The following is a 26,448-nucleotide window of genomic DNA, read 5'->3' as shown; positions in this document are numbered from 1 at the left end:
TCAGGGTAATTTCCTTTTTCCAGACCCCTCAGGGCACAATTTCCCACCTGAGCAGAGTCCACAAAGCCCCTCATTGTTATTGTTATCATGTTAATTGTAAACTGTTAACTATCCTATACCCACTGATATATATTAAAAAAAAGGTATGTCTATTCATTACATCGTATCCAATCCCAGAGGTTTCCCTGCTTCGCTCTCTCCCACCTCCCTAATCTATCACCAATGGATTCCACGCATCCCCTTTACACCCCCTCCCTTTGACTGTTATGTAGAATAAGGCGCAAAACTACCCCTCTTTGGAGCATTTTCGCAGTACGTTGACATTTTGCTTCCCAGCAATTTTCATCAGTTTGGCTCAAATAAACTTATAAAAATTCTTAGAGGTTTGGCTGACATCAACAAGCAGATTGAAATCCCAAAGAGGAATTTCGATTTGAAATGTACATCATGAGAGAAAAACGCTTGTTTTAGATGAAGGTTGACCCAATGGTGAGGGACAATATGGGGAATGCTCTCTGCCAAATTTTGTGTTTGGAATATCAAGAACATAAAGATCTTTTTCTAACAGTTCAAATTTAAGTCTATTTAAATTAATTTTTGTCTGAAATAAGACTTTTCTTTAAATCATTGAGGTTTCTTTCAGTAGTCGGAGCTGCCAACCAATCATGTGCTTTTTTCCCAGAGGAAATAATCTGCCCTGGCTAAGAATGAGTGGTTCCCTCCAATTCTTCAAGATCTTTGGCTCACTTTCTAGAGGTCTCCAGCCCTTCAGCTACATGCTTGGTATTTTCATCTGCTTAAGAAAGTTGTCCCTCTTTCTCTTAACAAGTAATTTTCTTCTGTTAATTTCCTGTAGTGTGATTTCATTTCTTGATCACTCATTACTTTAAATTTTTGCCAAAGCTTTTGATTCATTTTCAAGACATTCATCTCATTTTCTGACTGCAAAGATACTTGTTCAGTCTGGAGATTTTTAATACACTCTGTAAGCTCTTCCTTTCTTTTGTCTACTTCAGTTAATTCAATGTTACGTTTGGTCTCTTTCTCCTAGGGTTTTTAAAGAAGCCTTTAACTTAGAAGCATGAATCAACATTATTCAAAGCCCCTTTTGGCTCATTAAGAGTGCACCGTTTTTCTGAGTCTCTCTTCATTTCCAATTCCAAATTACCATCTGTTAAGTCTTCTCCAAGGACAGTAGCCCAATCTTGCATCTTTTGATCAGATACTAGATCTGATTTGCTTTATCACATAGAACTTGTTTTGCATATACTTTGGAGTCTTTAAATGTTACTTTGTTTAAGTTTATTCACTTGTTCTTTCTATTCTCGTAAATGCTGTTTCTGGCTTTCCCGAAGTTGGGAATTTTCACTCCAAGCATCTTTTATAGCTATCTTACGTTATTCATACATTTGAAATATTTTGAAGGTTGTTTCAACTTCAGCTACTTGTGATTTGAGTGATTCGGATTCATCTTATAAGGACTTTGTATCCTTTTTGAAATATCTACCACCAATTCATCCAGTTCAGAATGTTGAGATTTTTCTTCCTTTAACTCTTCTTCTAGAAAGAGTCTTTCTTCCTTAAATTCAGATTTGGAACTGTTGGGCTTTTCAGGCTGCCTCCAAATTTTGAGTTCCTGTTAACTCCTTCTCAAAGCTAGAATCCTTTAATGACTCAGCCTTCATACTTTTTCTGTGTAAGGCTGAGTTTTTCAAATAGTTTATATTTTTCTTTTATTAGTATAGAAAGTTCTACAGCAAGCTTCTCCTCTCCACATTAAGCCGGCTTCTAATCATTCGAAAACTTCTCCAAAAAAAAAATAATTCGAGAGCAAAAAAATTCAACAATGCTACACATGTCAGCAATTCCCGTGGGATTAGGGCCTTTTCTCGTATCTCCAGGCAATGCTGCAACAGCCTTGCATAGCTTTTCCAGGACCAGCCCCAAGTACGGCTGAGTGGCAGCCCTGGGCTCCTCCATGGCACCAAGGCTGCCGTGGATACAGCGGCCGCCGCGGTGGCCAGGCTGGGCCACAAACAGTAGAGAACACACAGCTGCAGCTGCGTTCCGTCTAGGACCCAAACCTGCAGAGGCAACCGGAGCAGACCACTGTGGAACAGGCCGCAGCAGGTTGCTGAAGGGTATGGAGACTAAGGGCCTCAAGTGTCCACACTGCCCACTGGGGACCCCCGGCCCCTGTGTGGCCCTTTGAGTCCAGATGATCCAGAGGTCGGAGCCCGTCCTGCAAGAGCCTGTGACTTGCCCTCTGCTCCCGCCTCACCCCTGGGTTTGGTTTCAGCCAGGCCAGGAGGGAGGCGGGGACACAGTAAATTTCCTCTCCTCTGAGAAGGTTCGAAGACAGGTCCTAGGAGTTGCTCTAAAAGGGGCTGGGGCTCCGAGCATCTGGCGAAGCCTCCCACCTTTGCAAGTCCAGAAGCTCAGGCCCAAGGAAATGGGACTTGGCCTCAAGCTCTGCAATGCAGTGTGGGTAGCTCAGACCTGATAAAGAAGGCTTTGGCCCAAGACCACCCCACCAAGCCGGACCTCTGCCAGCTGCTGGACACAGAGGCAGTAAGGCTTCTCCTGGAAAGGCCTCGGCACAGCCTGGTTGAGTGCTGCGTGACCCTCCGCCCTGGAGCCAGTGCGGGACTCAACCCCAGTCCGCAGCCCCTTCCTCTCGCAGCCCCACAAAAGCCTTCTATCTGCACCCGGCCCGATCATATCCCGGGGGGATGCTGCTGGTTCGGGAAAACCAGCCACCGCCTTGGTTCCAGTGAGAAATGGCCTGGGCCTGTGTGTCTTGTCCAAATTTCTAAAAATAAAAGTATTAATTCCATTGTTCCCAGAGTTTCCTTTTTTCCCTGTGTGTTTTTGCGACTTCTCTCCTATGTGTGTGCCTATGTTAAATACAGACAAGCCATTTGAGAGGGATCTATTATTGTTATTTTAGAGAATTCATTTTCAAATGATGCGGCAGGATCTTTGACAATTTATAAGCCCTTCAGGCCTGTATTTAACTTACAGAGGATTTATTTATAGTGATGAATTCTTAAAGCACAGAGCTTGGGGAAACTGCAGCTTTTTTTCTGTCTTCACTACAAAACGGAGGATCTTTGGTTTGACTACTTCAGTATATTTACATTTACACGTGCAAAAAACACATTTACTTGTCTTTTATGAATACGTGCTGAGTTGTGTTCTACATTTTCTTTATTCTTTCTTTCATCTGCTATCAGTATGATCATGGCTACTACCCTATGACAATTTGTATATTTTTTCTTCTTCTTTAAAAAAATACGTTACTTTTGTTCAAATTTATTTGAAAGCATTCTTAGAGGTGAACTGCGGGCACTCCCTGGATGAAAATGGACCTACTGCCAGTTGCTATCTTTGAAAGTTTTACCACTATTTATTACATAACAACTGAGTCTTCATGCGACTAATCTGATTCATCATTCACTACACATCTTAAACCTTTACAAGTGCTGGGCTTTGGACTCTCCTTTCCATTCTGCCTACTTTAAATTGCCCAAATTAGATTAAAATAGAATCAAACTGTGAGGGAAAAGTAAGTGTACATGAATAAAAATTTGTCCTCATTGCCAAAAGGATATCAGAATAGAGAATGACCTTGGAAGACTGCTCTGTTATACACATCTGCACAATGAACTCTATCCCTGTTATCAAGGAATTACAGATAGGGAAGGCTTATTTATGTATTCAGCATTTACATATGTCTTGAAACAAACACATAAATGCAGGAAGGGAGAGAAAATATTACTTGCTTCAAATTACTTTCATATTACAAAATACATTGTCTTCTTTACAGGAAAGGAAACCTTAGAAAATTACATGTCTAAGAAATCTCTGCGACTGAGCCCTCAGTTCAAAAAAATGTCCCAATTAGTAAATACAGAAGAATCTTTGAACTGTTCTCAAACGACAGTGTGGCCCTGACTGGTGTGGCTCAGTGGATTGAGTGCCAGCTGCCAGTTCAATTCCCAGTCGGGGCACATGCCTGGGTTGTGGGCCAGGTCCCCAGTAGGGGGCACGTGAGATGTTTCACACATTGATGTTTCCCTCTTTCTTCCTCTCTTGCCCTCTGTCTAAAAATAAATAATTTTTTAAAAAGACAGTGTAAAAGACACTATTTTTATTCAATCACACATAATTATTTAGTCACTCAAACTTTCTAACTTGATAAAAGTAGACAAACAGGCCTGGGAAAACTTGGGAGAATCCTAACCAAAGAGGGGCAACTTGTTAGCATGACTGCCAGCACTGCTGGAAAACAAATATTTCTAGCTTTGCTTTAATGCCTAGTTTAAGAAACCACATTGTTTCTTCAGGCCTCAGGAAGTAAAGGAGCTTCACCCACCTTAGAATTAGGGGTATGGCAAATGAATAAATCAGGCACCAGAACATTTTAATAACTTGGAAACTTTTCTACTCATTCATTCAAACTTCCTGTGTGTCAAAGTCTTGATGCATGAGCAACTTATTATTTCCAACATAATAACAAGTCTGTTTTTCATTTGTATCCATGTTTAATAAGCTTGTGTGATTAAAAAATATATGGCGTTATAAGAGGCCAAATAGAAAAAGTAGTCCCAGTAAGACATGGCATAAGCTCCTGGAATTAGCTATAATTTATTCACATTGCCACAAATCAAGGTGTTAACTCAATTCTTTGCTTCTCTGCCAAGGGTGAAAGGGGAAAGTGGAAGGAAAAGGGAAATTAATATTTACTGAGCAACAATCTCCAAACTTTTTTGATAGTGTCTTTATAGCAGTAAAAATATATTTGAGCATGTATCTCTAAAATCTGTGTACTTATTTAGAAATTATATACATGTAATATCAGTAACATAATAATCATATATACCATACTAACATAAGTATATTATAAAATATATAATAGAAATATTTAAAAGATGAAATAAAAATACTTAATAGTAAGTTTCAATAACTTCTCCCACCTTACATACCCCGGTGGGATGCATCCCACTTTGGAGACTACTGTTACTAAATAGTCATTGTCAAACTATTGGTAGAACCCTACGTCCCATGGAATTTAAATAAGAATTCACCAAACCTACGTGGTGGTCATAAAAATATCTGTTTATTACCTCCCAGAACACAATGAAATGTCAAACTGTTAAGTCTCTGATGCACGAGAAATGAGGTAAGTGTTAAATCACCTTTGAAAAATCTAAAAATCAGGCTAGAACAGCATAAAATCACTGGGAACTCAATCACTATCAAATAAGTAGTAAGTGAATAACATTTTTACAGTATCTTGGGAATGCAATGTTTCAGTGCTGACACAAGCTTCTGGCTAATTTTTATCCATACGCCAGATAATGCTGTATCACCCTTTCCCCTCTCCTCAGACCCTGCAAAGGAAAGCACAGTCTGCTTTGGCTCCAATGGCTGTTCACTCACGGCAGAGCTCAAGTACCACAGAGGAATGTCTGTCAGCCTCACAACCCAACTATCATACATGGGAACTGGTTTTCACAGTGCTGATACAAACCACTAGCCACTAGCTGTTTTGATTCATCACATTTTGGTACAACTTGCTTCTGGGAAAGTTGAGTCATACCATCTCGGGCTTGGCAATTCAAGCATAAACTTGCAGTGTGCATACAGCTTTTTATATGTTATCCTGAGAAACCTGAAACAGCTGCACTGCTGGCAGGAAAACACAGGACCACCAGTAAAATATCCAAAACAGTTGCATCTTTTAATTTATGACTGTGCACTGTTTCCATAAAGAGTATATAAAACAGTTCAACTTTTTATAGGTAAAATGTAATAAACAGTCATACTCACTGATGCCATAAATGTGTAAAAAAAGTTTATTTAAAATGATTAATTAGTGTCTGAAAATAGTGTTTCTTCAACAGTCATAACCCAGAGCAATGAGCAAATATTTTCAATTTTGAGTTATTAATGCTAAGTTGTAGATTCTCACTGCCAAAACCAAGCCAATTAAAATTTCTTTGCATAGCACTGAAGAAACTGCATTTCCTTTCTAGCAATCATTTACATGAAACATGTCTGTGAGAATAATTCTTTAAAGACTTGCCTGTTTACATTGCTGGTTTTGATCTCTAGGGCTGCACAAAACAGTTACTGTTAAATATTTCAACCTGTTTTCACCATGGCAACCTACATTAATTCCAATTTTAAAAATAAAACACAGTTCATTCTTGTTATTCAACTGTGGGCTTTATTTTCTAGGTATCTTAACTTAATGTTCTTAAACACTTTAATTATTGTGGTACACCAAAGTATTTTAAAGGATCTGCCACATTGAAACCACACAATGAGAATTTTGTGTTTTGCCTACTTTTTCACATTAATCCACATCTGTGTTGTTTTAATTCTTTCATGACCATTACAAGTACATCACTGAATAGGATTCCTGGGGTTTCTGGCAGAGGTCAGTATCATTTCATGTACACCTTTATACAACAGAAGGAGGAAGAAGTCTTAGCCAAATTTATTTCCAAAAGTCAAGCTCAGTTGGCTTTTGGAGCCCAGAGGTAATTGCTCTGACTATTAGCCAATCCCAGGGCAGTATTTCTGTTTTTCATGGGTTTATTTTAAATACCTGTAAATCTTATAAGCAGAAACCGGGGCGGGGAGGTGGGGTGTGTGTGTGTGCTTATTTTGGTACCTATACCTTTTTATACCTTATTTTTACTAAAAGCAGACTAAATTCAAAGATTTAAAAATCATATTTTTTATTATTTTCTTAATAAGGTTTAAAAAAGTCTGTTTTCAAAAACATGTCTAAGATAATTCCTGTGCAGAGGGCATCTTATGCCCTAATTTATGCTGTGTCTAAAGTTGCCTTCCTTGGTCATTGCCCATCAAAGTCTCTTTCAAATGGACTTTGGAGGAAGGGGAGGAAAGGAGCCAATGGCTCCTGGGAGGGGAGGAAGAGAGTATTAAGCACTAGAAAACCACACTTGAAGTTTGTTCCTGAACTTTGATTTCTTACACTGTTATTTTCTTCTGTTACATTTAGCAGCTTTTGCTCCCAAAGAAGGTGGTATAATTTACACTTAGCTTCAGAAAGACTTCATAGGACAGTTCCCCTAAGATTACTCTTTCACCATTTCCCTTCCTTTAAAAGCCCAGTATTGACCATCTGGCTGAAGTAGCGGACTCGGCTGACCGCAGTGCTATTCTACAGGCTTCTGAGTTCAGAGCTGGGGCCAGAGGGCAGGGGTCGTCGCTCAAGACCAAGAGGCAGCCAGCACTCTTCCCCTCCAGCCAGAACCCCTTCACGAAAACCCTGGAAAAACTTTGGCTCCAGAGAATCAAAGAATCTTGGAATTTAAATTGAAATGAAAATGTGAAGTTCATATTAGTTCCCTCTACCTCAAATTACCAGGCCCTATGGAGAGTTAAAAGAAAAAAAGAAAAACACAGAGTTGCAAACTTGGACTGGTTTAAACTAAGAAAGGGAATGAACTCTAGAGACTAAGATTTTATTTTTACAAGGTGGCCCATTTTTTAAAGTCTGCATTTAAAGCCATCATGCATTAAACAGACCAGTTCCAAGTAGTTCTGCCTCCCAGCCTACAAAATTTAAATGTAAATGCCATTAAGAGAGATCAGCCATCTGATCCTCAGCTGTCAAGACCAAAAGCTCTTATAAGAAATTCAGTCAAAACTATAAAAAATTTACATTAACAACCTGGAGTCTATCTCAATGAGAGTTAAAAACAATCATAGCAATAGTGTGCTCAGACAATTATCTCTAAAGGGCAGAAACATTCTGAAAACTGAGGTTAAAGTTCAGGGATCCTAACTTAATCACAATGTCAGGATAGACAAACTGCCTAGAGAGGGAGATTGATCTTCATATATTCTATGATAAATGGGGAAAGCACTACAAATCAGTAATATCCATAAATGGGAGGGCAATGTGGTTATAAAAACACATGGCTCATGAACTATAAGCAAGCAGTCACGATGTTACGCTTCACTTTTATTATCCAGCCATCAAGTAAAAACACAACTTGAATAAACTAATTATTAAAGCTGATTTCAGATTTATACTAATACACTTGGAAATCAAGTGACCAATTACACCAGATGTTTACAGCATCCAACACCAAAGCTCAGATTTGGAAATTAAAAGCCACATGATGCCCAAGCATACAGGTGAATACAGATTGCTCAGATAAGTCTTTCTGAATTATAACTGAAGTACACTGTACAATTAGTTGCTGTCAAAGAACACACTAGGTATTTTAGGAGAGGGTAGCTATTACTGAAAGTTAATGTAACTACACAGCAAAAGGAACGCGTCTTGATTTGGGTGTGAACTATCAAACACAAAGATGATATAGCTGTAAGAGTCCATGAACAACTGGTAGCTGGCAGATCTGGATATCTCAGCTGACAGAACTCTGAGGATAGGTCCCATCAATTTAATACAGACAAATACAGGAAATATCTCAGGAATCAGGTGCGATGAGGCAAATTTGAGTTGCCAACAGACCAAATGATTTTTGATAAATCTTAAATATACTTCTCAAAATCATGTATTATCTCAGTAACCATTATGTTTGGCTTCTTTGTTCTTATATGCTTAGATGAGATTAAGCAGAAAAATGGTATAAATAATGCTTTTAGTTACTGTTCCTTAAAACATTATGATACTCATTCCTATGAATTTACTCAAGAAAATAACTAGGGGAGAGTGTGGAAGGCAAAGTTTCATGAAAAATCTAAAAATAAGTCAAATCAGAGTCATACAGAATATATCCTAGGGAATTTATTCCAGATAATAACTAGGGGAGAAAGAAGGCAAAATTTCATGAAAAAAATCTAAAAATAAGTCAAATCAGAATCATATAAAAATATATCCAAGTGAGGGACAAGTGCAATTCTGTGGTGAAAATACAATAGGTATTATAAAAATAAATATCCTAGTTTCTGAACTTCTTAAATCAAGTTCTTTAAAAAATTCTGGTTTGTCTAACGTAATTTTTTACTATGAGATCCATGCTTAATAACATATGTGTGTCAAAAGTGTCATCACATCTTTAAAAAGGCAGGATGAGTAATTTTTCCCTGAGGGTAGGATAGGTAAAAGGCAGACATTCATATATATGTAGCTCATTCATTCTTAAAAAAAAAAAGTTACTGAGTGCCTAATATGTGCCAAGTATTGCAGCAACCCTGAGAATAAAACAGCAAAGATTCCATGTTTTCATGGACCTTATAATTCAGCAAGAGAAAAAACATGTTCAATAATGAGTATCACGAGAAAGACAGGGCTCTACAGGTTTGGATAAAAAGGGAAGCCAATGTGAACAAGTTTAGCAAAGGTCTCCCTAAGGAAATGACAGTTTAGACCCAAAGGACAAAGAGGAGCAGAGATCCAGTGGAGGAGGAACATACAGGAAGTGGCCAGAAGCCCCACCCAGCGCAGGGGGAGGGGGGGACAGACACGAGGAAAAGGTGGCTCCCACTCAGTGTAAGGCTACAGATGTGGGCAGAAAGTACCAAAAGAAGGCCTTCCACAACCAATGTCACACCAACAAATTCTATTTTTTTAAAAGAAAGACCTTCTTGGACATATTAAGAACTGTGAAATGCATTCACAGGACAATGGACAGCCACTGAAAAGTTACTGTTAGGAACCTCATCATTTAAATAAGCTGCACCACAGATTGGGAGAAAAGCATGAGCTGATTATAGAGACTCCTTATGAAAATGCTTCTGTATTTCAGGTGTGAGACAATGCTGTCTGAATTAGGGTGGTGTTAGTGCAAATAAAGAAAAGTACTGGTTCAAGCAATATTTAAGGACCAACTGCATGAGTGCCTATGAGAGCAGGGAAGGGAAGAATGAAGTACTGTCAAGGTCAACTTTCAGCTACCTCGTCATGTGTAATAGGGAGGACACCCTCACAGCAATAATGGAGAAGGAGGATACTGGGGTGGGACAGAAGAGAAGAGAAAGATCCTAAGTGTAATTTTGGACTTGAATCTGAAGTGATATAGAAAAGGCATATAGTGAAGTTAAGATAACAATTTGGAAGTTATCAGTATTTAGATGGTATTTGAAACCATAAGAGCAGATGCTAATATTTAGGAACAGTGGGTGGAATGAGAAAACAAAAGGGCCTAAGGCAGAGGCCTAGAAAACTACAATATAGAAGCTGTGGTGGTTAATTTTATGTGTCAACATAAAATTATGTTGAGTGGCCATAGGATGCCCAGATATCTGGCTAATCACTATTTCTGTGTGTCTGTGTCTACGTCTGTGAGGGTGTTTCTGGAAGAGATAAGCATATGGTCCTCCCTTATTTGGGTGGGCATTGTCCAATCTGTTGAGGGCATGAGGATAACAAAAAGGTGGGGGAAGATTGATTCACTCTGCCTGACTGTTTTAGCTGGAACATCCATCTTCTCCTGTCCTGATCTCCAGACTGGCCTTTAGACTTGGACAGGCCTCTACACCATTGATTTTCTCTCAGGCCTTCAAGTGCAGCACTAGTTTTCATGGGTCTCCAGCTTGCAAACAGCAGATTGTGGAACTGCTCAGCCTCCATAATTGTGTGAGCCAATACCTTATAATAAATCTCTTTCTTCCTATCTATGATCATTTTCAATATCTATCTATCTATCTATCTATCTATCCTACCTACCGACCTATCTCTCTCTCTCTCTTGCTTGCTCCCTTCCTCTCCTATAGGCTCTGTTTCTCTGCACAACCTTGACTAATACTCAAAGATATTTTAAAGAGAAAGGTGCGTTCAGGTTTACCACATGCTGCAATCTCCTCCCAATACCTCATACACGCCCTTCCCTGGTCTTACAAATGAAGTAGAAGTAAGAGAGGTGTAAACAACTTGAAAAGGAGTAAAACCTGCTTCTTGGCTTGACTCCTTTTTGACCCGTTCTTATAATAACAGAGACAGAAAACATGAGATTTCTCCATCTAGGCTCCAAAAGCCCTATTCCTGGGATATAAAGCAGCAGTGCCTCTTATGGCAAAAAGCAAAGGAAACAATGCAAATGTCCATTGGCAGGAGAATAAACAAAGTGGTATTTTATGCAGAATACTATACAGCAGTGAAAACAAAGGAGCTATAGCTACATACATTCATCAACATTACAGAATCTCACAACGCTCAGTTAAAAAAAAGCAAATTAAAGAAAATACGTAGAGCATGTTCCATTTATATAAAGTTCCAGACAAGTAAAACTAAACAGAGAATATATAGATATGATCAAACTGTAAAGAAACTTGAGGAAATGATAATCACCATATTTAGGGTGAGTGAATCTCTAATGTGCAGTGGGAAGAGGAGTGAATACAGGGAGCTTCAACAGCACTGGCTATGCTCCATTCCTTAAATCAATAACTGGAATTGTTATGCTCCATCTCTTAAATCAATAACTGGAATTCAAAATACAGGACTTGAAGGAGTGAGGAGGGAGAAGCAACGAGAATGGAAATGATTCAGCAATTGTTTTATTATTATTCTCCATACAATACATATAGTATATATGTTCTCTATGTATGAAATATTTCATTAATAAAAAAAGGAGTGCACAGAACACAGTCATGAAACTGCAGCTGCAATCCAGTCAATAATCTGCATGGACACATGGCCTTAGTTTCAGCGAATACTACTATTTATAGCTACTCCAATCCTGTTAGCAAACCTAAGTGTTGATCAGAGGTTTAAAAGGTGACCTACCAAAGCAGCAAAATAAAGTGGCAGATAAAAATCACTTAAGTGGTCAATGAGACCCCATCCAAAACCCTGATAATCTGGAATTTTCCCCCATGACAATACTGAAAATTTCTATTTCTTTACCAGAATGAAACATACTGAGCTCTATGTGACTAATATTACAGTAACAGCCTACATGAAGAAACCAAACTCACTTCCTCTCCCTGTTTAGTGGTAGTTAGTCAAGCACTGTCCAAAGTTTGCAAAAGGGAAACTCTCCCCATGAGTGTGGTTTTCTGCTGATGGCAAATTCTCTAAACTAAATATAAACAATCTCAGTCTTCTACCTTGTATCACTTCTCATCTTTCCCTGTACCACATAAATATATAAAGACATCATAGTTAGAAGGGGCAAAGATTTTGGAAACAGATGCATCTGAGTTTGAATCCCTCCTTGGACAATTATTAACATTATGATTTGGAAAGTGCTTTTATTTTTTTTTAAGCCTCAAGTTTCTTTATCTGTAAAAGTGAGACAATACCTCACAGTAGTTTTTAGAAGATTAAACAAGAAAAATATGTAAATTGTCTGGCAGAGTATAGTGTCCCTGTCCACCCTTCATACTCTCTTCGACACTATTAATACAAAGTAAGCTGTCACAATGAATAGGCCTTTCATAGCCCAAATTTCCAAAGCATTTTACCTTCTGCTAATCAGTATGTACCTCATCTTTCCCAACTCTGTGACCTTCCTATCTATTCCCATATCTATTCCAACAAAAATAATGTTGCCCTCACTTCTACCTTTCAATGTACACCAAATATGGAGATGCAAGTGGAGGTTATATATTTTTTTAATTAGGCAAAATAAAAGAAGTAGACCTGCTTATTAATCTATTATCACAAGGTAACAGAGCAAACCAAGGACACGAACACCTACTTATTAAAAAACAAAAAGCAAAATTTATATACATGTATACATATATAATACATTATACACACATTAACATATATACAGATCTATATTTCACAAATACTATGCATGCACTAGTAAATTTTATTTCAAATGTTAAAATGCTACATTATTTCCACTCTCACTGAATTTCTTTTCTCTTATTCCTCATATCCAGGATTTTGACTCCACCACCATTAAATGGCCATTTCTCTGTCCTCATCCTCCTTCACCTCTCAAAATCTGGAGACAGCCTCTGGTTGTGAAATGTTCTTAGCCTCTGACTTCCATAATAATGCCTATAATTTAGGCGACAAGTCTACTCTCTGATAAAGATTCCCTAAACTTCTCTTTTTCCACCTACTTCCTAATTACTAGTTTTCTTCTTGGCTTACCTACTCTCCTATTCTGGACTCTATCTCTGAAATGTGCAGCTTCATTTATCACCTCTGATCTACTAGACCATAACACTCCATCGTTTGCCCTTCTGCCCATTTTAGTTATAGCTGAGCATTTTTATCTGCTTGGATGTCCCACTGGGCACTGCAAATTTAATATTTTCATAACTGAGCTCATCTTCCTTTATAAACCTACCCCTATCTCTGTGCCTCTTAATTTCTCTTCATAGTTTCAACATGCCCCGTTGTCATCGTGGGATCCTCTTTCTCCTGAATGCCAATGGGAAACCTACATCACACTATCTCTACAAACATCTAATTTACCTCTCATGTCATCATCCTTGCCACTATTGCTGCCTATTTCAGCTCTTTATTACCTCTTTTGTGGACTATCGTTAACTATCTCTTAACTGATCTCCCTATGTACAGTATGTTTTCTCTATTTCTAACCTATTCATAGCTACTATATTAATCTTCTTAAGACAAAGCTCTACATACAAAGACATCCATTGGCTCCCTGCTGTATGTAGAATAAAGTCCAAACTGCTTAGCCGACTATTCAAGGCCTACTCTTACAAACATATTTCCCAGTAGTTGTCTCTGTATACATAAACTTAAACCAAAGTCAGCCATAAGGTTTTCAGTTACTCCCTATGAAAGCCTGATAACTACTCATTCCACATCTTCACTCACAGTGTTTCATTATCTCGGAATGCCTTCACCATTGCCTGTCTTCGTAAGCCTAGGTTCAACTATCAACCCCTCAATTCTGAAAAGAGACATAAGAAGTTTCCCTATATAACACAAAATGTTATATATTACAACAAACAATAATAATAAAATAATTAAGCTTAAAAGCAAGAAAACTTCAGGTACCAGAAATTATATAGCACTCATAATCAGTGCATGAGCAGGGGCTAAAGTTCAGAAAGGTCCTGGGTACCAGCGACTCACCAACCACATAAGCGCAAGGGACATGGGTCTCAGTCCTGTTGGAGGCAGGGACTGGGTTTGGCTTCCTGCATATTAACCCATATCTACAGAATGTTGTCCCACGTGTGAAACAACCTGTAGGAAAATTTTGCTCACTGGCCTAGGGACAGTCACAAGAAAGTCAAGGGGCATGAGTAGGAAAGAAATTATACATAATATATCATAATACCTAAGCCCGTCCCCCCTCTCACAAATGAAGAATTAACAATGGGTCCAGCCTGTTGGTGAGCCAACAGAAGTTTGGCAGATGCAAATGTGAGTTCCTGTATCAACATGCCTTCATAACCCAAGGCTCATGGGAAAACAACTCCCACCAAAAAGGGGTTCATAGATTTTTAAAAGATGAAATTGAGCCTCACTTATAAAAAACTCAGAAGACACAACCAATGGCAAGATAACACACTCAGACCCATAGATAAGAAAATCTGAAAAGAAACATTAAAAGAAGTATTCAATTGATCCTTCAACAATATGGACTTGAACCACACAGTTCCACTTATACAGGGTTTTCCATACATACATTGTTGGCCCTCCTATCCCTGGACTTGGCATCCATGGATGGAAACAACTGATGATGGGAATCCCTGGACACAAATGGCCGACTATCTATGTTGTTCCACACCACCTTATATAAGGACTTGAGTGTCCACAAATTTGGGTTTCTGCAGGGGGAATCATAGACCCATTCCTTGCAAATACTGAAGGACTATAGTTAAGTTTGGGGGGAGTCGAAAGTTATGTAGAAAGAAATCAATGCCATAAGATAAGAAAAAGACAATATGAAAAAGACAGGCATTTTCTTTTTAAACTAAATCAACAGAGATTCTGGGTATAAAAATCTCAATTAACAGGTTAAGCAGTTGAAATTAGTGAATTAGACTATGGCCATACCATCCTGAAAGTGCCCAATCTTGTCTGAAATTAGTGAATTAGAAGATACACTAGGTCTGTCCAGAAGGTATCCAGCCATGTAATATGAAAAATAGAGACATTTATTGAAGAAGATACAAGAAACACTGTACATAGGACAATGGACCCTCGGTCCCCTTCAAAGTAGGCACCTTCGGACTTCACACAGTTCTCTCAATTGCCATCAGCTGCCCCATCATATTTTCCTGAATCTCAGCGATGGTCTCAAATCCCTTCCCTTTCAAAGTGATTTTAGTTTTGGGAAAAGCCAGAAGTCATAGGGCACAATATCTGGGCTGTAGGGGTGCTGAGTCACCTGGGTAATTTGATACTTCGCCAAAAAACTGCATGGGACATGATGCATGAGCAGGTGTGTTGTTGCGATGAAGCAACCAATCACCAGTTACCCATAGCTGCAGCCTTCTGAATCATCTGAATAGTTTCCATAGAGGAAGTTTAACACAAAATTTGATTAGATTTGTTGCTCTACTCACTCAGTCATTTTGAATGCCTCGACCACAGAGTACACTGCTCACTCAAAGTGTCTACCACCCTCACTGACTGGTACAGTGAAGTTGCCATTGTTCATGCATGTGCATTTCAGTCCACTCTCCTTGGCTGCCAGGCTACATCAATGCTGTGCAAACTATTCTCATTATATTGACAATGGCTGGATTCTTTCTGGACAGATCTCGTATGTAAAGAAAAACACAAAGAATTTAGCAGCACTAGAACACAGAAAATGAGAAAGACTCGCTAAAGAAGATATTTCAGCAACAAGGAAATAAAATCCCAATAGGAGAATAGGATACATGAAGCAAAGATGAGCCAAAAACACTCTCACCACCACTACCACCATACACTGGTAACAAAGACAGCAAGAAAAATAGGAGGGAGTGGTCTAACATTAAGCATTCTATAGCCTTTGTTTTGCTTGGAAGGAAGAGATATCTTACCTTTAGACTTTTGAAAATAACATTTATTAATTCTGAGTGGCAGAATTTTAATAGTTCTTTTTTATATTACTCTTTGTATTTATCTATGTTAAAATATTTAACAGTATTTTAGATGCTACCTCCTGTGGACTGCCCAGGTAGAATTCTTTCTTTCTTCTTCTGAATTTGCATAGTACTTTATCCCTACTTCTCTTATAAATACCATGGCTATTTATAAACATTATCCACTCCCTGTCACATAAGTTTCTCTTTTTTTTTAAGATTTTATTTATTTCTTTTTAGAGAGGGAAGGGAAGGAGAAAGAGAGAGAGAGAGAGAAACATCAATGTGCGGCTGCTGGGGGTCATGGCCTGCAACCCAGGCATGTGCTCTGACTGGGAATCGAACCTTCAACACTTTGGTTCACAGCCCGAGCCCAATCCACTGAGCTACACCAGCCAGGGCATAAGTTTCTTGATAGCAAGATAAATACTGACTCACTAAAGAGCCATCACTTTTTTAAAAAATAAATCACCCTAACTTATATGCAGAGAGTACAGAATTTTAAAAGTAAATCAAGATTCTAGGTAGTTAAGATAGAGATCTAAAGAATGGCCATGATAAAGATGGCACAGAGGATATGAAGAATTATCACCACAAAATACAAAGCTGTGAAGGAAGGTGGCAGAGGATTCTGTGGAACACAACTTGTACATCAGTCACTGAGGACAGGAAAGTTTCTTGCAAATTAGAAGATGCCTATAAAAATGACAGAGAGATGGGGTATAATGTAGAGTGTAAAATAACTTAATTTAAATTCTAAATATTGGCATTTTCCTTAATAGATATATTTAGAAATTCTTTGATATTTTACTATCCTGTCTCATATGCTGAACCCATTTTATACTCAAATATACACTCTATATTGGAAGACAGGTGTGAATGCAAAGAAAAACAAGAAATTCAAATAGAACTGAACACACCCAAAGCTACACATTTTGTAAGATGTTTATTTTTCCATTCAAAGCACCTTCTCAAAAGGTCTGTTTCACACACTGGAATCTGAATCATGTCAACAACTTATATAAATCTCTAAAGCAAACAATAACAAGCAAAGACAAAGCCAAGTGGATAAAATAACTGATGTTTTCTCTTAATTATGGAAAATTCTATTTTTCCAGCAAGTGGAAACAAGTTCATAAAATATCTACTAAAGGGAATGTGTAACTATAAGCAATATAATCTGGAAAAGCTCCAAGAGTTCTGGTTTAATGCATAACAATTTCAAGTTTTTAAGAAGCATTTTTAATACTTAAGCCACAGAAAACTTGCACTCTCTTCCAAAAGCAAAACCACAGCATCACTTTAGGGAGAAAAAAAAATCTATGCCCATTATTGTAAGTAACGTGCTAATGCAATCAATTTTATCAAAAATGAAGCTTTTCTGGGAGAGAATGCTTTAACAGACAAGTCAGTTAGTTGGTTACATACCACTTGAACCAAAAACTTCATGTGTAAAAAAATATTTTCCTCTTATTTAAAAGATTATAGCATTATTTTCAGTATTCTGGTTTGCTTCCAGACTACAGTTTTTTGGCAATGCATTATGACTCTGAATATGCTAGAATAATACTTTAATTGAAAACACATTCTAATCATTTACATATGACTTTTTGAAAGTCATTACATTTTAAAAATTTAATTTTTAAAAAAGTTTACTTTAAACCTAAATTTCTTATTTTATTACTTTAAAAGGATAAAGTGAAGGTGGGGAACACCTTACTGTTTTCTTGAATTTTACCTTTTAGGAGCAAAATTATTTCCACCTGTCATACCAAGTTCATAAAATAAGCCACACAGTTTCCGCATTTCAAAATCATGGTTTGGAGTGAATCTGCCCTTATAAGTCAACAAAAGTAAAAATAAAAAACAAAATCCAAACTAAGATTATTCTGATAAATTTTGTTCCTAATAGGCCTCCATTTGTGACAATTACTTTAAGAAACTAAAGATAGCATTCTTTTTGAAATGACAGCACATATATACTGAAGAAATAAATCCCATCCTTGAAAGGAACACCTTCGATTAATCATACATGTGGTTACTAAAAATAAAATTTAAATGTAAAATAAATGAAAAGACTAGTAGGTAAAGGCAGTCAGTATATACAGTATAATAAGGGAAGTAACTTAAAATCCTAAATTGAAAGGAACATTATAATGAAATCTTATCCCAGGACCTCACCAAGACACATCATAATTAAAATGGCAAAGATTAGAACAATTATATGCCAACAAATTAGGCAATCTGGATTAAAGGGATCTCTAGAAACATACTATCTTCCAAAACTGAATCAGGAAGAGTCAGAGAATCTGAATAGACCATAACTAAGTGGTCTAACTGAATAGACTATAACTAAGAAGTGAAGCAATGACCACAAAACTCCCAACAAACAAAAGCCCTGGGCTGGATGGCTTGACAGGTGAACTTTCCAAACATTCAAAAAAGAATTAACACCTAATTTTCTCAAACTATGCCAAAAAATGCAAGAGGAGGGAACACTCTCAGCTCATTTTATGAGGCCAGCATCATCCTAATTCCAAAACTAAATAAAAACACTACAAAGAAAGAAAATTATAGGCCAATATCCCTGATGAATATATTAATAGATGCTAAAATCCTCAACAAAATATTAGCAAACTGGATCCAGCAGTACAATGAAGAGATGATACACCATGATCAAGTGTGATTTATTCCAGGGATGGAAGGTTGGTACAATATTTGCAAATCAATAAACATGATATACCAAATAAACAAAATGAAGGATAAAAACCACATGATCATATCAATAGATACAGAAAAAGCATTTGATAAAATCAAGCACCCATTTATGATAAAAAAAAAACGCTCAGCAAAGTGGTACTAGAGAGAGCACACCTCAATATAATAAAGGCCATATATAACAAACCCACTTCCAACATCATAATCAATGGGCAAAAAACACAAGACTTTTCCTGAAGATGGGAAACAAGACAGGGATGTCCACTTTCACAACTCTTATTCACCATAGTACTGGAAGTCCTAGCCATAGCTATGAGACAAGAAATAAAAGGCATCCAAAGTAAAACCGTCATTATTTGAAGATGACATAATACTATGTGTAAAGAATCCCAAAAGTTCCACCAAAAAGAAACCATTAGAACTGATAAATGAATTCAAGAAAGTAGGAAACAAAATAAATATCCAGAAATCAGTAGCATTTTTATACACCAATAATAAGCTATCAGAAAGAAAAACTAAGAAAACAATCCCAGTTATAATTGGATCAGAAAAATAATAAAATATCTAGACATAAATTTAACCAAGTATGTAAAAGACCTATACTCAGAAAACGGTAAGACCCTGAAGAAAGAAATTGAAGATGATATAAACAGTGGAAACATACACCATGTTCATGGATAGGAGGAATTAACATCATTAAAATGTCCATACTACCCAAATCAATCTATAGATTCAATGCAATTCCTATTAAGATACCAATAGCATATTTCACAGAACTAGAACAAATATTCCAAAAATGTATATGGAACCGCAAAAGACCCCCAACAGTCACTGCAATCTTGAGAAAAAGAACATAATTGGAAAAATCATGCTAACTGATATCAAACTATACTATAAGGCCATAGTAATTAAAACAGCATGGTACTACTCTAAGTGAGTGGCATCATCCTGTACATCAAAAGGTTGTGGGCTCACCCTCAGTCAGAGCACATACCTAGGGTGTAGGTTAGATCCCCAGTCAGGGCGCATACGGAAGGCAACCAATTGATGTTTCTCTCTCACATCAATGTCTGTCTCTGTCTGTCTGCCTATCTGTCTCTTTCTCTCCTCCATCCTGTCCTCTCTCTCTAAATCAGTAAACATATCCTCAGGTGCGGATTTAAGAAAAATATCATGGCTCTGGCATAAAAACAGAAATATAGAGAAATGGACTAGAACAGATAGCCCAGAAAAAAACCCATGCCTTATGGTCAACTACTATTTGACAAAGGAGGCAAAAGCATACTATGTGATAAAGACAGTCTATTCAATAAATAGTACTGAGAAAACTGGACAGATACATGAATGAATGAATAGAAAACTAGACCACCTTCTCACACCATACACAAGAATAAACTCAAAATGGATTAAAGGCTTAAATATAAGACTAAAACCCATAAAATTTCTAGAAGAAAACAGAGGCAGTAAAATCTCAGACATCTCTCATAGCAATATTTTTTCTGCTATATCTCCTCAGGCAAGGGAAACAAGGGAAAAAATAACAAATCGGACTACATCAAACAAAAAAGGTTTTGTATAGCCAAGGAAACCATCAACAAAATGAAGGCAACCACTGAATGAGGAGAACATACTTGCCAATGATATATCAATAAGGAGTTAATATCCAAAATTTATGAAGAACTTATTCAACTCAATACCAAAAAAACAACCAACCTCATTTTAAAAAATGAACAAAGGACCTGAATAGACACTTCTCCAAAGAGGACATACAGATGGCCATTAGACATATGGAAAGATACTCAATGGCACTAATCATCAGAGAAATTCAAAATAAAAACTCAATGAGATATCACCTCATACCTGTAAGAATGACTATCAACAATAAAACAACAAACAACAAGTGCTGTGAGGATGTGGAGAAAAGGGAACCCAGGTACACTGTTGGTGGGAATGGGATTGGTACAGCCACCGTGCAAAAACAGTATGGAGGTTCCATAAAATATTAAAAATGGAACTGCCTAATAACCAACCCAGAGATTCCATTTCTTGGAAAACACTAATTCAAAAGAATATATGCACCCCATGCTCAATGCAGCATTATTTACAGTAGCCCAGAAATGGAAGCAACCCAAGTGTCCATCAGTAAATGAGTCGATTAAAAAAGCTATGGTCCATTTACACAATGGAATATACTACTCTGTCATAAAGAAGGAAATCTTACCCTTTGTGACATCATGGATGGACTTAAAGAGCATATGCTAAGTGAAATAAGCCAGTCAGAGAAAAACAAGTACCATATGATCTCACTCATATGTAAAATCTAATGAACAAAATAAACAGACAAAACAGAAACAGACTCATAGATACAGAACAGACTAACAGCTGTCAGAGGAGTGGGGTGTTGCAGGGCTATGTGAAAAAGGTAAAGGGATTAAGCAAAAAACAAAAACATACTATAGACACCGTCAACAGTATGGTGATTACTAGAGGAAATGGGGACTGTGCGGTAGTAGAAGAGAATGTAAGGGGGATAAATGGTGATGGAAGGAGACTTGACTTGGAGTGGTGAACATAATACAATATACAGATGATATAGGTTTAAAATTTTTTATCTTCTTGGGGAGAATATATTCATTCAATGAACATATATTAAACACTTACTAATGAAACAGTATTGTGTGAGGTACTAAATGAGAAGATGGTCCCTATTCCCAAGGAACTCAAAGTCTAGTGTAAAGAAAGATACGAAGATAAACAATTTTAAAACAGGAGAAATGGCCACCTGGAGAAGTCATGAGAGTGTCTTCTCATGCAGAAAATATAGTGTATAAGTTGATATATGAAGGGAGAATAATAATTTGGCAGGTAAAAAGGCAAGAAGGGTATTCTAGAAAGGGAAAAAATATACAAAATGTCTAGAGGCCTGAGTGTCAAATTTGAAGGGCCCTGTGTGCCTTAAATATTTTTTAACAGATAATGGGAACTCATTAAAAATGTTAGTGGGTAAATGATGCAATCTGACCTAAATTTTAGAAATCTTTGTATGAAAGAGAGATTAGAGAAAGAGAGGGTATAAAAGGAGGCAAATAAAATGATTATGAGCACCTCTAGGGATCATGACCCTAAGGAGCTCAATTATCTAATTATAAGAGATATAGCAGCAAGGAAAAAATTCTTTAACAACCCCCAAGTCTCAGGCACAGAAGACTGGCTGGGCTAGAAAGTTTCATCACAACAGAATATACATAGTTATAATAGTTTTCACAAAGAAGATAGGTCCATTTTGAACATAACATACTGTCAGGCACATAGGAAGAAAATAGAAATTCCCAGGATCCAGCTGGAAATCTGGGTTTAAAACAAACAGGCTTGGGATTTAATAAAAATCACTTTACCTTCTAAACTGCTTTTGCAGAGCCCTTGGGTTCTAAGTAAATGCCTGTAGGGCAGAATGCAGAGTAGGGCCAGGCTGGATATGTCACCCCCTTCTGTAACGAGTACTTATGCTTTCATCTTTTGGGGTTCCAGTAAGATTAAAAAAAACTATTCTGTCTCTTTTAAAAGCCTGAAAACTATTAAAACATAATATAGGATCAAACAGATAGGGTTTTAATCCTGACCACTCCCTTAGTAATGAACTCAAAACAAGTCACATGACTGCTCAGGTTGTTATAAATTGTCAGGCACCATGTATGAGAAGTGCCTAGGACACATGAGCCTAGCTCACAGTAAGTACTCAATAATAAGCGGAACCCGAAGATCAAAGAGCCACATGCATGATAACAACTTCAGCAGAGGGAGTTTAAAGAAGATACAGAAGCAGAGATCAGAGAGAATGAAAGACAACTGTCACAAAGCAAAGGAAAGACATAGCTTGAGGAAAAGAAAGTGGTCACCAGAGATAAAATAAGACAAGGGCTACAAGATAACCCACCAAATTTTTTAACTAGAAATTCAATGATGAATTAGCAAAGTCAGATTCTAAGTAAAAGACAAAACAAACTAGGTCTGGAATAAATCTGGAAATAAGTCAGTGGAGATAGCAGGCATAAAACTTCTTTCGAAAGTTTGATGAATATGGGAGAAAGACAGTATTTCGAGGGAAGATTAAGGATTGATGAAAGAAGTTGTTTTCAAGATGGAAATTTGAGTATGTTCATGTGGTAAACTAAAGATCTAACAAGAGAAGTGAAGATCAGAAAAAGGGGCGGAGACCAATTTGATGGAGTAACACCCCTGAGTGGAAGGTCCAAGCAGACCACAGAACACAAATGGCATGGTTAGTTTCAGACACAGGATAGGCCCCTCTCTCTGCATCTAAGGATGGACAGAAGGTGTTAACAATGTGTGCGAACATAGACAAGTTTACAGTTGGGACTTCTATTTCCTCTGTGTAGTGGGTTATCTGCTGAGTCTGAAAGAAGGAAGGTGGGCCCTGGCTGGCGTAGCTCAGTAGATTGAGCGTGGGCTGCGAACTAAAGTGTCGCAGGTTCGATTCCCAGTCAGGGTACATGCCTGGGTTGCAAGCCATGACCCCCCAGCAACCACACATTGATATTTTCTCTCTCTCTTTCTCTCTCTCTCTCTATCTCCCTCCCTAAAAATAATAAATAAGATCTTTTAAAAAAAAAAGAAAGAAAGAAAGAAGAAGGAAGGTGGGAGTGAGAGATTTGGGAGAGGGGTGATCTGGGAAAGTCATTGTGGGAAAAAAGAGAAACCAACCATGGTTTTGTGCAAAATGATTGCTGAGTGGCACCAAATCTACAATTGCATGATTTTCTCCAGCTGTACTCAGTAGAACCATATAATAATTCATATATGTAACAAATATTTCCAATTACTCTTTGTATGTAAATGTCATATACTAACACAATATGATTAAACACTAAAATTACTCATGTAATTTTGATCCATAAAAATAAATTATGTGACTATAAAGGAATTTTAGAAAGTACCCCAATAGCTGATACCCTTCTTGTCTTGTGGTTACAGAGAAGAATGACCAAAGATGTATTCAGCCTCACTCAGGTCTGGGTGTATATTGTAAAGTGTTTCTTATAAGAAATCTATTTTGAATTCAAATTTATTCCAATAAAAACAAAGAATACACATAACATCAATTCCTTCACACAGGATTCCTCTCTCTTTTTTCCTGGCAAAGAGTTCGGATAGAGGCCAAAGTACTGACTCCTTTCTTAAATAAGGGTTTTCTTTCATAACATATTATAGACTCAGAGATAAACTTTTGGTTTTGGGGTTTTTTTTAAAGAAAATGCTACTGTGTCTCAAGAAATCCTTCTGAACACAGTAGGCAGCTATAGACTTTGAAAACTCCTTACTCCTAAAGAAGTTCACCTTGAACAAGAAAGCACACTGCTGAGACTTGATAAGTGTAAGCACTTGGAGCCGACATGATGATAGTAAGTGGTACTTAGTAGCTTTGCAATTCTGATCAATGTCTTCACATAGCTGCTTAATTGCACCGACTGAATTTTTCTCTTAGCTGACCAAATACTTACTTTATTGACTTTGGGAAACTGTTATAATCATATTTACAGTAAGAATTTTCTAAACATTTATTTCCTCACAGTGAACAAAGACTAACACTCTTTAATAGCTATGTTTGCATGAAACTTCCTGGGTTCTCAATATTATTTTTCTATGAATAGTAAAATAATAAAAAAGTTCTCAGTACTAGCCAGAAAACCAGAGATAATTTCTCCATAGAAAATTATCTAGCCTCTAGAAACCAAAATTGAAGTGCCTGACTTACCAGAACTTGGACAATTTGTAGTTTTGTAATTCTTAAGGAATTTTGTAATTTTTAAGGCATTAAGAGGAAATCAGCTTTTAAGCTGGTATAAACCAATATATCCTGTGAACTTAAAAAATGGTCACACATTGGCTATTTGGGGCAAATGTTTTAAATACTACCTAAACAAGAAAGTAAAGATTTCACATTTACTGTTTTAAAAATAGCAAGGCATAAAGAAAACAGATGATTAAGAATGATCTCTAAAATGCAGAACACTGAGTACAGCTATTTAATCAATTTGTGCTTTAATATTCTAGGTAATTGGCAATCTTTAAATTCAGATTTGATTACAAAAGACTGAAAGAAGTTTGATAATGTATTTCTCCCTAGTTTGCTTCCTTTTCTTTCTTTGCTCAAGAGCAAGTATTTAGTCTGCAGTGATGCAAAAAAAGTACATGTTCTCCAGTAACCATAATTTGCTGACAAAATATGTAGAACAGAGAATAGACTCAGAGCTCCCAGTTTAACTTATCTCTACTTAATGGTTTTCAATGACTCATATTTCTTTCTTTCTTTTTCAGAGAAAAGGGGAAGGGAGGGAGAAAGAGAGGAAGAGAAACACCAATGTGTGGTTGCCTCTCATGCGCCTCCCACTGGGGAGTGGGCTACAACCCAGGCATGTGCCCTGACTGGAATTGAACCAGCAACTCTTTGTTTCACAGGCCAGCACTCAGTCCACTAAGCCACACCAACCAGGGCTAACTTTTTTTAAATGCACACTGATATGACAGCTGTCATAATACAATCTAACAAAATTGTTCAAAGGAAATGAAAGACCACCAGGCACCACTAGAGCCATCTCACAGAAAAAAAAAAAAAATTTTTTGGTCAACACAATACAGTTGAGACTTATAGTAGACTGCCTAAAGCCTGGGAGTAAGTGCTAGGGAGAGAATACGCAATTTTTTTTAATGCATGTGGAACCCTTTCTAGGACAGAGCATATGTTAGGACACAAAACAAGACTTAAGACTGAAATCATACAAAACATATTCTCTGATCACAATGAAACAAAGCTAGAAATCAATAAAAGTTGGAAAGTAGAAATTTTAAGGAAAGTGGAAAAGAAGGTAAGTAGAAATCAAACAACCTACACCTGAACAAGCAATGGATTAAAAAAGATACCAAAAGGAAAATTAGAAAATACTTAGTGATGAATGCAAATGAAAATACAACATATAAAACTTGGGATACAGAGAAGGCTGAAGTTGGAGGGAAATTTATAGCACTTAATGCTTACATTAAAAAAGAAGAAAGACCGCAAATCAATAAGCTAATGTTATACCTTAAGAACTTAGAAAAAGAAGAGCAAACTAAACCGAAAGGTAGCAAAAAGAACCATCAGTAATGATTAGAGTGAACATAAATTAAATAGAGAACAAAGAAGAATAAAAGAAATCAATGAGAACAAAAGTCAGGAGAAAAAAGTTGGTGGTTTGAAAACATGAGCAAAACTGACTAATCTTTAGCAGACTGACAGAAAAAAAAAAAAAAAGAAGAAGAAGACAAAGCCCTGACTGGTGTGGCTCAGTGGTTTGGGCACTGCCTTACAAACCAAAGGTCACAGGTTCTGGTCAGAGCACATGCCTGAGTTGTGGGCCAGGTCCCCTCATAGAGGGTGTGTGAGAGGGAGCCAATCAATATTCTCTCGCACATCCATGTTTTCTCTCCATCTCTCTCCCTCCCTTACCTTCTCTCTAAAAATAAATAAAATCTTTTTTAAAAGACAATAACTAAAAACTATGAACAAACTCTATACAACAAATTAGACACCTAGATGACATGGACAATTCTAGAAAGACACACTTCATCTAAATTCATTCAAGAAGAAAAGAAAATCTTACCAGACCTATAACAAGTAAGAAATTGCACAATAATCAAAACCTCTCAGAAAATAAAAATCCAGAACCAAGTTGCTTCATTGGGCTAAGTCCACCAGACATTTATAGA

The 26,448-nt window shown here is 37.2% G+C and overlaps 1 protein-coding gene, 1 long non-coding RNA gene and 1 pseudogene across 2 annotated transcripts in view; 1 reads left to right on the top strand and 2 right to left on the bottom strand.

The window, feature by feature from the left end:
* Positions 1–26,448, bottom strand: part of MNAT1 (MNAT1 component of CDK activating kinase) — a 162,682-nt gene that overhangs the window by 788 nt on the left and 135,446 nt on the right. The gene's annotated exons all lie outside the window — the stretch shown is intronic.
* Positions 88–3,732, bottom strand: LOC114493383 (annotated as a pseudogene).
* LOC118497106 lies at positions 16,026–16,535 on the top strand. Its single transcript, XR_004899657.1, has 2 exons — positions 16,026–16,157; positions 16,366–16,535. It is a non-coding gene; the product is annotated as an uncharacterized LOC118497106 (long non-coding RNA).

Source organism: Phyllostomus discolor, chromosome 1 (assembly GCF_004126475.2).
Source record: "Phyllostomus discolor isolate MPI-MPIP mPhyDis1 chromosome 1, mPhyDis1.pri.v3, whole genome shotgun sequence".
Lineage (NCBI taxonomy): Eukaryota > Metazoa > Chordata > Mammalia > Chiroptera > Phyllostomidae > Phyllostomus > Phyllostomus discolor.
Note: the sequence above shows the minus strand (reverse complement) of the source record. Positions and strands in the feature narration are given on the sequence as shown.